Raw genomic sequence first — 15,228 nt, 5'->3', positions numbered from 1 at the left:
TTGATAGTTTTATGTTTGACATTTATTTCTATAATCTGCTTTTGTTAATTTTTTTCTAAAGTTTGAGGTTTCCATCAAGATTCATTTTTCGCGCATGGATTACTAACTGTTCTAACACTACTTTTGGAGAAGGCAATGGCAACCCACTCCAGTACTCTTGCCTGGAAAATCCCATGGACGGAGGAGCCTGATAGGCTGCAGTCCATGGGGTCGTGAAGAGTTGGACACGACTGAGCAACTTCACTTTCACTTTTCACTTTCATGCATTGGAGAAGGAAATGGCAACTCACTCCAGTGTTCTTGCCTGGAGAATCCCAGGGATGGTGGAGCCTGGTAGGCTGCCGTCTATGGGGTCGCACAGAGTCAGACACGACTGAAGCGACTTAGCAGCAGCAGCAGCAGCAACACTACTTTTGGAAAAGACTCTCCTGCTTTCATTGAATTTCTTATGCAACTCCATCAAAAGTCAGCATTTGTGTGAGTCTATTTCTGAACCCTCTCTTTTGCTCCATTGGTCTAAGTGTCTGAACATTTGTCAATACCACATTGTCTTGAATGCTGTAGTTTTAACGAAATTCTTAAAATTGAGTAGTGCGATTCCTCCAACTTTGTTCTTCCTTTTCTAAATTCTTTTGGGCTTCCCAGGGGCACTGGTGGTAAAGAACCCAGCTGCCAATGCAGGAAATATGAGATGCTAGTTCGATTCCTGGGTCAGGAAGATCCCCTGGAGAAGAGCACGGCAACCCATTCCAGTGTTCTTGCCTGGACAGAGGAGCCTAGCAGGCTAAAGTCCATAGGGTCGCAAAGAGTTGGACGTGACTGAAGCAACTTAGCATACACACACACACACACACACACACACACACTGTAGTTCCTTTGTCCTTCTGTATAACTTTTAGAATCAGTTTATCTAAAACTACATAAACCCTGGCTGGGATTTTGATAGGTATTGCAGTAAAAATTTTGATCAATTTGGGAAGAACTGACATCTTTCCTGCATTGAGTCTTCCAGTCATGGAACACAGCATACCTCTCCATTTATTGAGTTCTTGTTGATTTCCCTCAGGGAAGTTTGGTGACGTGGCAGGGGTTTGCTAGGGGTACACATTATCTGGCAACAGTGGTGGCTGTTGGGAATGTTGGTTTCTTGGAAAAAATGATCAGGGTGGTCTCGAATTGCTAGTGGGCCGCCTGCAGTAGCCACTTCTTCTGGTTGGTTGAGCAGCCCAAGGCCAACCACAGCTCATTCCTGTTCAACAACGCACCTGAGCCAGCAGCCTCTGTGGACCCTTGCCCACCCTCAGTCCAGCTGGTGAGTGTTGTGTGTGGTTCTGCTCTTGCATCCTGCCAGCACCACTAATACACAGTTCTTAAAATAATTTATATAATACCCAACTGAGCCAAGGGTAAATTCTTTAGCTTCACTGCACCTTGCAAAGTAAGAGTATTTCTTGCTACCATAGAACTGAATGCTGAGAGTCCTATGAGAGTTCAGGCCAACACCCATGTGAGCCTTAGGGTGAAGTTACTGGAAGCTTCAGCCCCATCTGCATGCCCCAATTAGCCTCACAGTTTGCCTCTGAAGTGCAGGTCTTTGTTTTCTCAGGATCATGAATGGTCCATGGTTACCTCTGATCAGAATGAGACCTTAGAGGGAAGTGAGAGAACACCTAGCAGTCTCTTCTTTATGCTCCAACTCAGCCTCATACTTAAGATCAGATAATTTGAAGAAAAATTAATTTATGCAAAGCATAATCAATGATAGTTTAGTTAAACTATAGGTTTTATATCTGGACACTTTGTTGACAAACAAAATTCATAATCAATGTAAGTGACACCCAGAGGCCTCTAAGTATTTAATGGTTAGAAATCAAACCTATGTGTGGTAGGTTGTGGAAAAGGCCCTAATTCTCCACTATTCCCTGCTTCCATGCTCCTGTGTAATGTGACTTCACAGCCCCTCCCATCAAGAGGTGAATATTTCTTCACCCCTTGAATCTAAGCTACTTTAGGACTTGCTCTGGCCCATAGGACGGTAGCAAATGTGATGAAAGCAGAGGCTTGAGGTATGCTTACATATGCTGTTCTTGGGAACCTAAACCCAGGCTAGCCTACCAGAATGAGGTGAACCAGGTCAGCAGAGGCCTCTTTTATACCTACCAGCTTGCCAACTGCCACATGTGTGAGTGACACCATCTGGTACCCTCCAACACCAACTGAGTTGGCCTACCTACACCAGAACAACCACCCGGCTGACCCACAGAATCTTGGGAAGTAATTTAATGTTTACTGTTTTAAGTCACTATGTTTTGGGGCTGTTTCTTATGCAGCAGAAGTCATCTAATACGCAATTCTTAAAAAGATTTCTAAATACTAACATAAAAATGGAAAAAGATATTTTTAACAAACCTCTTGTCACTGTGCAAGCATCATCAAAATATCTTTGCATAGAGCTTCTTTTCTTTTGGCTGTACCTTGCAGCCTGTGGGATCTTAGTTTCCTAACCAGGAATTGAACCCACATCATCTACATTGGAAGTGTGGAGTCTTAACCACTGGACCACTAGGGAAGTCGCTAAAACTTCTTATTTGAAATGAAGGAAAAGGTCATTTCATTAGTGTCAGGAATAAGGTGAAGATGTCTGCTCTTGCCATCTCCATTTAACACTGTAGTGGAGATTCTAGCTAGTACAATCAACACCACCACCAAGTAAAGCTATCTTCATTCATAAACAATATGGTCCTATATGTAGAAAATAGTATCCTAAGACATCCTTTTAAAAATAACCACTAGAGGACTTCCCTGGTGGCCCAGTGGTTAAGAATCCACCTGCCAATGCAGGGGGCACCGATTCAATCCCTGCTCTAGGAAGATTCCACATGCTGCAGGACAACTAAGTCCATGCACTACAACAGTGTATTAAAAAGCAGAGACATTACTTTGCCAACAAAGGTCCATCTAGTCAAAGCTATGGTTTTTCTAGTAGTGATATATGAATGTGAGAGTTGGACTATAAAGAAAGCTGAGCGCCAAAGAATTGATGCTTTTGAACTGTTGTGTTGGAGAAGACTCTTGAGAGCCCCTTGGACTGCAAGGAGATCCAACCAGTCAATCCTAAAGGAAATCAGTCCTGAGTATTCACTGGAAGGACTGATGCTAAAGCTGAAACTCCAATACTTTGGGCACCTGATGCAAAGAACTGACTCATTGGAAAAGACCCTGATGCTGGGAAAGATTGAAGGCGGGAGGAGAAGGGGATGACAGAGGATGAGATGGCTGGATGGCATCACTGACTCAATGGATATGAGTTTGAGCAAGCCCTGGGAGTTGGTGATGGACAGGGAAGCCTGGTGTGCTGCATTCCATGGGGTCGAAAAGAGTCGGACACGACTGAGCAACTGAACTGAACATTTATGGTCAATTATTTCAACAAATGTACTAAGATAATTCAGTGAAAGAAAAAAGTTGATAAATTGGACATCTTTTAAATTTAAAATGTTTGTACTTCAAAAGACATGGTTAAGAAAATGAAAAGACAGTGCTTGCTTCAGCAGCACATACATATAGTAAAACTGGAACAATACAGAAAAGATTAGCATGTCCTCTGCACAAAGATGGCATGCAAATTTATGAAGCATTTCCTGTTTTTTAAAAATAAAAAAGTTAGCTAGCTAATGGGAATACAGCAATAAGATTGCTGTATAACACAGGGAGCTCAACCCTGTGCTCTGTGACAACCTAGAGGGGTGAGATGGGGTGGGGATTGGGAGGGAGGTTCAAGAGGGAGGGGACATCTGTATACTTATGAATGATTCATGTAGTTGTATGGCAGAAACCAACACAACATTGTAAAGCAATTATCTTCCAATTAAATATAAATTTTAAAAATAAAAAAGTAATACCCATTAAAATGAAAAAAATTAATTACAGAAATATTTAGCAAGAAGAGTAAAAAGTTTACTACCTAAAATTTCTATTGCTCCAGAATAACCACCGTTGAAGATTTGATATATACTCTTCCAGTGTGTTTCCAATGAATATTATAAAACAAAAATAAACTTTTCTAAAAAAAAGACAAAAAAAAAGAAAAGACAAACCATAGACTGGAAGAAAATATTTTCCAATCACATGTCTGATAAAGGACTTACATCTGGAAAATACAAAGAACTCTTCAAACTCAGTAAGAAGACAGGCCAATTTAAAAATTGGCAAAGGATTTGAGTACACATTTCACCAAAGAAGGTATAGGAATGGCTAATAAGCAAATGAAAATGTAGATACTCAGCATCATGAGTCATTAAGGAAATGCAAATTAAAACCACAATAAGATGTTACTACATTCCAAATGGCTTTAGAATGGCTATTACCAAAAAGGCAGATAATACCAAGTGTTGGCACAAATGTGGAGAAACTAGAACCCTCATGCATCACTGATGGGAATTTTAAATGGTACAGTCACTTGGAAAGAAGTTTGACAGGTTTCTTGAAAATTTATTAATAAACTAATCATGTTGTTGTCGCGCTTAGTGACTCTGTCATGTCTGACTCTTTGCAATCCCATGGATTGTAGTCCACAAGGCTCCTCTGTCCATGGGGATTCTCCAGGCAAGAATACTGGAGTGGGTTGCCATGCCCTTCTCCAGGGGAACTTCCCAACTCAGGAATCAAACCAGGGTCTCTTGCATTCCAGGCAGATTCTTTACCAGCTGAGCTACCCTCATACAACCCAGCAATTTCACTCCTAGGAATCTACCCAAGAGAATAAAAATATGTTCACACAAAGACTTGTATGTGAATATTTTTAACCTATTTTTTTTTTACTATTTATTTATTTATTTTGTTGCCTTATGTCTTAGTTTTATTGCTACTCAAGGATTCTCTAGTAATGGCAAACAGCCCTGTGGCATGCAGAATCTTCTTGGACCAGGGATCGAACCTGTGTCCCTGTATTGGCAGGCAGATTCTTTACCACTGGACTACCCAGGAAGTCCATTATTTATAGCAGCATTATTCATAAATATGCTTTTGAACTGTGGTTTTGGAGAGGATTCTTGAGAGTCCCTTGGACTGCAAGGAGATCCAACCAATCAATCCTAAAGGAAATCAGTCCTGAATATTCATTGGAAGGACTGATGCTGAAGCTGAAACTCCAATACTTTGGTCATCCAATGCGAAAAACTGGCTCATTGGAAAAGATCCTGATGCTGGGAAAGATTGAAGGCAGGAGGAGAAGGGGACGATAAAGGATGAGATGGTTGGATGACATCACTGACTTGATGAACATGAGTTTGAGCAAGCTCTGGGAGTTGGTGATGGACAGCGAAGCCTGGCGTGCTGCAGTCCATGTGGTCACCGAGTCAGACACAACTGAGCAACTGAAGTGAACTGAACTGATTCATAATAATGAAAGTCTAGGAAGTATCCATATGTCCAATACTGGTGAATGGATAAACAAAACATGGTATATCCAAGCAATGGATTACTGTCAGCAATAAAAAGGAACAAAATACTGATATATACTATAACATTGATGAACCTCAGAAATCTTATAGAGAGTGAAGGGAGCCAGACAGAAAGGCCTACACATTGTATGATTCCATTTATGTGAAATGTCCAGAAATGGTATCCACAGGGACTTGCCTAGGGCTGGGAATTGGGAGTGGGAAGTGACTACAGGTGGGCTTGAGGGAAATTTTGGATTTGATGAAAAACTTCTGAAACTGGTTCATGATGATAGTTGTATGATTCTGTCAATTTATTTAAAAATCTTTGAATTGTACACTTACAATGGGTCAATTTTATGATATGTAAATTATACCTTGATGAAGTTATAAAATACATGTACAGACTCAGGGGAGACAGACGGGCTTTATTATCTTGCCCCGGCAGCCGTAGCAACACCAACCACAGTGTGTGCTTGGAAGATAAACCAGATGAGAAACCAGGGCTGAGGGCATGGTGCAGCCACCACAGTTCTCTGGACCAAAACTGGTGACTTCCTCAAGGACCTACTATTAGCATTGTGAGATGCTCTTCTAGGGTTCTTCACAACAAAATATTTCATTTTCTTGACTTGAAATCAGATTTTTCCAGGCCATGGTTTCTGTGCTCTCTGTTTCCCTTCAAATCATCACCAATAACTAGTGAGGTGCTGCCGCAGCAATTTCTTAAACAAGAAGGGATCACAGGTGCTGCTGGGCCTTAATACTATCCAAAAGATCTTTTGTTTGCCTTTGGGAAGAAATTCCCATTTCCCTTAAAAGATCTTCCAAAGTTTTATGACTACCCCCCAGGCTTATTTCCTTTATCTTTCTGGCAGATGATCTGGTACTACAAGATCTGGAAAAGTGGAATTTTCTTTACTTTTCTTCTCTCTGTCCTGCTCAGTCTTTGGCATCTTCACCTCCATTCTCGCTTCCTTCTCTGGATCTCTGGAACTCCAGAAGATGACATGGCTAGATTCTGAGATTAGGTCCTTTCTCCATTTTTTTCCTAATGTGAAAATTTTTTCTTTTTTCACAAAAAAATGGCAAGAATAGTTCGAAGTTGAGGCTCTGTTAGAATGCTAAGGTTCAAACTTGGTAAAAAAAATTTTTTGTGTGAATATACCTTGTAGGATTTTATTTAGGCCAAGTTCTTAGTACACAGCAACAATAAATTCCAAATACAATTTCAAAATTAAAGAAAGAGTGTTCCCCCATCTCATCCGGAGGTGGTTTAATGGCACATACAAGAAAAAAATATGGACTGCTTCATGAATTTGCATGTAATTCTTGAGCAGGGGCCATGCTAATCTTCTCTGCATCATTCCAGTTTTAGTATATGTGCTGCCAAAGTGAGCACTAACTTCGTAAATTGAAAGTTGGCCAACATCTACCCCCTCTCACATGTGTACATACATGGCCATACCTGTTTTGGGTGGAGGGGAGGAGGAGATTCATTAGTCCATCAAAAATTTGACTAGAGTCCATGTTAAATTATACTTTAAAATGTGCATAAAATTTATAATAAATAAATGATAACATTTATAAAAAAGTCACCAATAGTCTCCATATTGTCTCTAAAAAATGGCAAACTTTGCAGAAGACTGGATCCTGCTAAAAGAACAATAGGAAAAATAGTAATAATAGCTGAAAGTTTGGTTTTGTGCCATTGCTTAAATGAAGTGACAAGAGACAATCTTGGAGGAGTGAAGTGAAGAAGAAATGGGAAAAGAAGAAGAAATTGAGCCAGGAGGTACCCAGCGCCCTACCAAAGTGTCCTGGGGGCAGCAGCAACCTCCCTCCCAGGGCTGAGGGGACTTCTAAGAAAGTGGAATTTGTGTTCAATTTGTTTTCAGCTATGTAGCCCAGGGTTATCCTTCTCCTGTGTCCCCACACAGAAAAAGGAACAATAATTCTGGATACAGAAGGAATCAGAAAAAAAAAAAAGAGAAAAAAAAATTAAAAAAAAAAAAAAAGAAGGAATCAGAGCCAGGGGCAGCTACCAAGACATTATTTAGGCAGCAGCTGCCAAGAAGTAAATAACATGTAATGTAACAGTAAAAAAAAAAAAAAAATGATGATGATAATGACAGAAAAAATACAATGTAGGAAAATTTGGACTCTTGCCTAAGGGGGCCTTGTTTAATTAACTACGTGGGATTTCATCTCAACTGCTTCCATTAAATTTTGTTTTCTGATGGCCTCGTTCCTTGCTTTCTACCCTTTCTTCACCTTGTTTTCAAAATATTTGTGTCTCTGGTCAGAATATGTTAAAGGAAAATAACTTTCTACCTGTATCAGTTCACCTCAGTTCTGTCCTGTATCTTGTACCCCTGTGCCCTTTTCTCAATGAGAAATTTCTGGAGAAGAGAGGCCATGACTGTTTCATTATCCTTCTGCATTGCCTGGGAAACTGGCATATGCAAAAAGGTATTTAATACATATTTTGAAAAACAACTTCTAATCTCTTCAGAATCACTGAAGAACTGAAAGGTTGAATGAGTTGGCTGATTAAGGCCTGAAATAGATGCTATTTCTACTGTGAAGATATCAAACAAAGGTCCAATGGTGAGTAAAGGAATTAATCAAAAGGATGAATCTTCAGCAAGATCCCAATTCAGTTTCCCCTTGAATTCCAATCAAACATTGACTTCGGTTATTCATTTTCCCAGAAGGTGGCAGCAGGAATCTCTTCTTAAGCCCAGGCATTGCCAAGAGGCACCTATTAGGAGGTCACTCTGAAAAAGGTGATGGCAGTTGCAAATTACAGAGCTTCTGCCTTGGCTCAGAGGCACTGATTTCTTCTCTCTTACCAGAGTGTGAAGGGCATAGGGCCTTGGCAAGCAGGAGGAGCAGTGAGACTTATCTGCAGCTGTCACCCAAACCAGAAAGCCAGCGACTCACCAGCAGGCTAGGATCAGGTCTGGGGTAGTCTTCATGTCTCCTCTTTGCCCATACAAAGAACCAAAAGAGAGAAAAAAGAAAAAATGTTGAATGACAAGAATTACTTGTGTCAAACAAATACCATCAAAGACAATTTAAGAATTGCTCATCTGTGTGGGAGATAAGGGCTTCCCAGGTGGTGCTAGTGGTAAAGAACCCACCTGATGATGCAGGAGACTAAAGAGAAGTGGGTTTGATCCTTGGGTCAGGGAAGATCTCCTAGAGAAGGGCATGGCAACCCACTCCAGTATTCTTGCCTGCAGAATCCCATGAACAGAGGAGCCTGGTGGCCTACAGTCCACGGGATCGCACAGAGTTGGACACGACTGAGCGCACACACACCGTATAATAGATAATATATCACTCACAGGTAAGAGTGTATTTAGCCTATTCATCCACATCTGACCATAAAGGTATCAGGCTTGATTCCCTAGTTCATAATTTTTTAAAAATATTTGTAAAAAATGTTATTTATTTATGGCTGTGCAGGGTCTTTGTTGCTGTGAGGGCTTTTCTCTCATTGTGGTGAGTGGGGGCTACTCTCTAGTTGTGGTGTGTGGGCTTCTCATCGTGGTAGCTTCTCTTGTTGTGGAGCATGGGCTCTAGCGTGCATGGGCTTCAGTAGTTGCAACACGTGGGCTCAGTAGTTGCAGCTCCCAGACTGTAGAGTGTGGGTTCAATAGTTGTGGTGCATGGGCTTAGTTGTTCCATAACATGTGGGATCTTCCCAGACCAGGGGCTGAACCTGTGTCTCCTACATTGGCAGGAGAACTTTTTACCACTTAGCCACCAGGGAAACCCCACCCCCCAAGTTCATACTTTATATTAATGTGATTGTTTTCATATTTGGACTGAGAAACGAATTTGGATGAACCAGACTTCTGTTTGCCTCTTTGCCAATGACATCAGTTGATTTTCCTGTCTTAGCTGGCCTCTATCCACTCCATCTCTAGCTCAGAGAACACTGCATTACCAATCATTATTTTCTGAATTGTCTCTCTAACTAGCAGTAAAACCACGAAGGCAGAACTCATTAATCTCTGTACATCTCCCCCTACCCTAGAGGGTTCAGCACTGGGCTTATTGTGTCTTATGGGAGATGATGGGGTTTTGTGGAAACCTGGGGATTGGCCTGCTCATGTATTCATTTATTTACTCATCCTACAACTGTTTCTTTTTTTTTTTTCACATTCCTGTTTTTTAATTTTATTTTGTTATTTTTTAAGACCAAAAACATTTTGTATTGGGGTATAGCTGATTAACAATGTTGTGATACTTTTAGGTGAACAGGGAAGGGACTCAGTCATACATACACATGTATCCATTCTCCCCCAAACCCCCTCCCATCCAGGTTGGCACATAACATTGAGCAGAGTTCTCTGTGCTATACAATAGGTCTTTGTTGGTTATCCATTTTAAATATGGCAATATACACATGACCTTCCCAAAGTCCTTAACTATCCCTTCCCCTTGGCAACCATGAGTTTGTTTTCTAAGTTCCTACAGCTATTTCTTAAACATCTCCTACATGCTTAAAACTGTAAAATCAAGCCACAAATCTCTTGGCCACTTAGGGATTACAGAGGAGGGATGATGGGGTAAGTCTGGGGGCCCTGGGAGCCCACAGGAGAAGCACAGAAGCTGAACTCAGGGTGTCAAGGAAGGAAAGAGATGTTTCAGCTAAAATCCAAAGGATCAATAGGAGGTTGATAGATGAATGAGGTGAGGGGATAGGGGAACTGGGGGCTACATTTTAGAAGACACTGCTCAGCTTTATTTTCACTGGCTCTGTGACCTTTAGCAAACCGGCCCCCTAAATTCTCCGAATTTCAGTTTCCTCATTAGTAATATGTGGACAAAAGTAGCTACCTTGTGGGTTGGTCGTGAGGGTAAAAGGAGAGAATGTATATAACGTATGAGGCAGAACACTTTGAACAACAAATGTTCAAGAGACATCTCGGGGAGTAGAGATGTCTGAGTAATTCATCAGATCAATCCCCTGTATTAAACATGGGACAGAGCTGTTATATGGGGGCAAGGATTCAGTCTGAGATCCAATTCACTTTGGCTCTGCAAACTTGAGTCAACTAAGGGTGAACCAAGAAGGCATCAAGTGTTCAGCTATCGGTGACAACTGACCAAACCAGTAGATGGTAACTATAGTTGCAGGCCATCAGATGGCAAATAATTTTGTTTCAGAAATGACCAAAAGGGAAACTCATCCTGAAATTTTGAATTCATGGCTACAAGGACGCACTCCAGAAACCTAACCATGAGACTTGAGAAAGTGAGGCTGATGGTGCTCTGGTTGGTTTAATTATCACCTCCCCTCACTGGGAGGTGTTCTAATAAAAGGGAAGATTTGGTGTTTAAGGTCCTAAATTTCCCTGTGTGCAAATGACCAGATCAGATCTACTCAAGCAGGGAAATGCTCAATTCGGTGCCTAAAATAGAATCAAGTTATTGAGACTCAGAAATCCTTCATTTTTGCTGAGTTAGCCGAGTTTAGGAAACATAGTTAACTGGATTTTAGAACTTGCCTTCTTTTTTGCCACACCACGTGGCATGTGGGATTTTAGTTCCCTGACCAGGGACTGAACCCAAGCCCCCTGCATTGGAAGCATGCAGTCTTAACCACTAGACCATCAGGGAAGTCCCATTAACTGGACTTTAAAAGACACAATGCTGTAATGATGTTTTTAGAATGAGTTAGTGGGTGCTAGGGGCTGGAGGGAGGGAAGGGGTCACTGGGAAAAATGGGGAGATGTTGGTCAAAGGGTATAAATGTCCAATTATGAGATGAATAAGTTCTAGAGATCTAATGTACAGTGGTCTGGTGGCAATAGTAACACTATTGTATTGTAATACTTGAAATTTACTAAGAGAGTAGATCTTAAATATTCTCACCACACACAGATACACACACACAGAGTAACTTCTATGAGGTGATGAGTGTGTTACCTAACTTGATTGTGGTATAAAATAGATACATAGATCAATGAAACAGAATAGTGAGCCCGTAAATAAACCCACACATATACGCTCAATTAATTCATGACAAAGGAACTAAGAATATAAGATGGGGAAAGGAGAGTCTCTTCAATAAATGGTGTTGGGAAAACTGGATATCCACAAGCAAAAGATGAAACTAGACCAATATCTTACACTACACACAAAAATTAACTCAAATGGATTGAAGAAATGTAAGGCCTGAAACCATAAAACTTCTAGAAGAAAACAAAGGTAGTAAGTCCTTGACATCAGTTTTGGAAATGATTTTTTGGATCTGACTCCAAAAGCAAAAATAAACAAGTGGGACTACATCAAACTAAAAAGCTTCTGCACAATAAAGGAAACCATCAACAAAATGAAAAATTCAACCTATGGAATGGGAGAAAATATTTGCAAATTACATATCCAATAAAGGGTTAATACCCAAATATATAAAGAATTTTGTATACAACTCAATAGCAAAACACCAAACAATCCAATTTAAAAATGGGAAGAGGATCTGAATAGACATTTTTCTAAAGAAGAGATACAGATGGCCAACAGGTACATGAAAGGATGCTCAACATCACTAATACAACTCAATAGCAAAACACCAAACAATCCAATTTAAAAATGGGAAGAGGATCTGAATAGACATTTTTCTAAAGAAGAGATACAGATGGCCAACAGGTACATGAAAGGATGCTCAACATCACTAATCATCAGGGAAATGCAAATCAAAACCATAATGAGATACCACCTCACTCACATGTGTCAGAATGCTTATCATCAAAAAGACAAGAAATATGGACTTCCCTGGCAGTCCAGTGGTTAAGACTCTGTCCTTCCAAAAAAAAAAAAAGACTCTGTCCTTCCCCCACAGGGGGTATGAGTTCAATCCCTGGTTAGGGAACTAAGATCCCACCAAAAAAAAAAAAATTTTTTTAAGACAAGAAAGAACAAGTGTTGGTGAGGATGTGGAAAAAAGGGAACCCTTGTGCACTATTGTTCAGTTCAGTTCATTTCAGTTGCTCAGTCATGTCCGACTCTTTGCGACCCCATGAACCACAGCACGCCAGGCCTCCCTGTCCATCACCAACTCCCGGAGTCCACCCAAACCCATGTCCATCGAGTTGGTGATGCCATCCAACCACCTCATTCTCTGTCATTCCCTTCTCCTGCACCATTCGTGGGGATGTAAATTGGTGCAGCCACTATGGAAAATCATATGGAAGTTTCTCAAAAAATTAAAATTAGAATCAGCAATTCCAAAACGAGAACACTGATTTGAAAAGATATATACACACCTCTGTTAACTGCAGCATTATTTGCAATAGCCAAGACATGGAAACAATCTAGGTGTCTATTGATGGATGAGTGGATAAAGAAGATGTGGTACATATATACACAATGGTACATATATACACAATATACACAATACTCAACCATAAAGAATGAAATCTTGCTATTTGCAACAACATGGATGGACCTTAAGGGTATTATGCTAAGTTAAAAAAGTCAGACAGAGAAAGACAAATACTGTATGATTTCCCATATATGTGGAGTCTGAAAAACAAAATGAACAAACCAAACCAAACTCAACTCACAGATACAGAGAATAGATAAGTGGTTGCCAGAGGGACTGGAGGTTGGAGGGTGGACAAAGGAGGTCAAGAGGTATAAACTTCTGGTTATAAAATAAATAAGTCATGGGGATATAATGTACAGCATGGTGACTATAATCAATAATATTGTATTGCATGTTTGAAAGTTGCTAAAAGTAAAATCTTAAAAGTAAATCTTAGAAGTTCTCATCCCAAGAAAAAACATTTCATAATTTTATATGGTGACAAATGGTAACTAGATTTATTGTGGTGATCATTTTTCAATGTATACAAATATCCAATCATTATATTGTATGCCTGAAAATAATATAATGTTATATGTCAATTATATCTTAATAAAAATGTTTCTTGAATAAATGAATTCTGATTGGACAGATCTAATACAGTCCATAAATTTTACAGGTGTTCCTCTCCTGCCTAAGATGGAATCTCAAATTCTTGTGTGAAATCCTCATTGAATTATTTTAAAATAATTTGGTATCGAGGATGGGGTGTCCAATCACTTTGATCAGTCCACAAAATTAGGCTTTACCCCTCGAGGCCCCTGACCAATCTATGGTTCTACATCCACACAAATATGCACATATCTATCTGTGTGAGTGTGCCTGTAAAGTATATACACACGTGTTTGTCTGAGAAGAGCCATCTCATAGCATTAGCTGAGTTTCTAGAGGTTTCCTATCCTTGTGGTTCAGCTTTTCCTCTGTCAAGTGGGAATGTGTTTCAGTTTCCTATTTCACTGAAGGTTTTACAAAGATTACTATGATATCACTTTCCTGAATGAAAAATGTCACTTGACCACAGGGAATAAATTTGAGGAATCTAAAGGCTGGAAGCTGAGAGTTTATATCTCAAGACAATATTGTTAGTATGTAAGCCTTTATGTTGATCAAAAACAAACCTATTCACTGCTTAATCAAAATGTGGCATGGAAAATCCTATCCTGAAATTCAGTGCTCATTTGGGCAGAGAAATAAAAGACCTTTTTAATAACATTCATTAGAGAATGTTTTTGAAAGTTTGGCAGAAGTCATACGAAGGGATTTCCTCTCACACAATGCCAACAAGTTGCTGACGGAGATTAACAATATGAATTTGGTTTTTTTTTTTTTCATTTATTTTTATTAGTTGGAGGCTAATTATTTTACAATATTGTAGTGGTTTTTGCCATACATTGACATGAATCAGCCATGGATTTACATGTGTTCCCCATCCCGATACCCCCTCCCGCCTCCCTCCCCACCCCATCCCTCTGGGTCTTCCCAGTGCACCAGCCCCGAGCACTTGTCTGATGCATCCAACCTGGGCTGGTGATCTGTTTCACCCTTGATAATATACATGTTTCGATGCTGTTCTCTCAAAACATCCCACCCTCACCTTCTCCCACAGAGTCCAAAAGTCTGTTCTGTACATCTGTGTCTCTTTTTCTGTTTTGCATATAGGGTTATCGTTACCATCTTTCTAAATTCCATATACATGCGTTAGTATACTGTATTGTTCTTTATCTTTCTGGCTTACTTCGCTCTGGATAATGGGCTCCAGTTTCATCCATCTCATTAGAACTGATTCAAATGAATTCTTTTTAATGGCTGAGTAATATTCCATGGTGTATATGTACCACAGCTTCCTTATCCATTTGTCTGCTGATGGGTATCTAGGTTGCTTCCATGTCCTGGCTATTATAAATGAATTTGGTTTAAAATCAAGTGAAAAAAATCTGACTACTCTTGGCAGTGGAAAGAATTCTGTAATAGCTTGGGTAAATATATTAAAATACCCAGGCAATTAAAAAAATAAAATAAAATAAATAAATAAATAAAATAAAATAAAATACCCAGGCAATTTTTTGTGCATTTTTCATAATAGCTGACTGTGTTTTTTTGTTTTGTTTTTGGCCATGCTGCACAGCTTGTGGGATATCAGTTCCCTGACCAGGAGTTGAACCCAGGCCCTGTCAGTGAAAGCCTGGAATCCTAACCACTAGGCCTTCAGGGAACTCCCTATTTGTGTGTTTTAAAATAATAATGAGTGACTATAATAATAAACAGTGAGTTGTTTGAAAGTTGTAGGATTATAAAGCAATTTTCTGTTAAAAATTTAATAAATGCATGATTGATTTTCATCATGAACCAAAATATTATAAGATTATATACTTCAGTAATATGTAAAATGATCTTTCCCCGACA

General features: G+C 39.8%; 1 long non-coding RNA gene and 2 other non-coding genes across 3 annotated transcripts in view; 1 reads left to right on the top strand and 2 right to left on the bottom strand.

Annotated features, from left to right (window-relative positions):
- LOC122689208 overlaps positions 1-8,427 on the bottom strand; it is a 29,388-nt gene extending 20,961 nt beyond the window's left edge. The window contains exon 1 of the long non-coding RNA XR_006339746.1: positions 8,388-8,427. This is a non-coding gene — a long non-coding RNA (uncharacterized LOC122689208). The remainder of the gene's footprint in view (positions 1-8,387) is intronic.
- On the top strand, positions 3,541-3,649 carry LOC122691035. Its single transcript, XR_006340285.1, has one exon. It is a non-coding gene; the product is annotated as a U6 spliceosomal RNA (small nuclear RNA).
- On the bottom strand, positions 6,737-6,843 carry LOC122691019. Its single transcript, XR_006340270.1, has one exon. It is a non-coding gene; the product is annotated as a U6 spliceosomal RNA (small nuclear RNA).
- Positions 8,428-15,228: the final 6,801 nt, after the last annotated feature.

Source organism: Cervus elaphus, chromosome X (assembly GCF_910594005.1).
Source record: "Cervus elaphus chromosome X, mCerEla1.1, whole genome shotgun sequence".
NCBI lineage: Eukaryota > Metazoa > Chordata > Mammalia > Artiodactyla > Cervidae > Cervus > Cervus elaphus.
The sequence above is the reverse complement of the archived record's forward strand: the minus strand, read 5'-3'. Positions and strand labels throughout refer to the sequence as shown.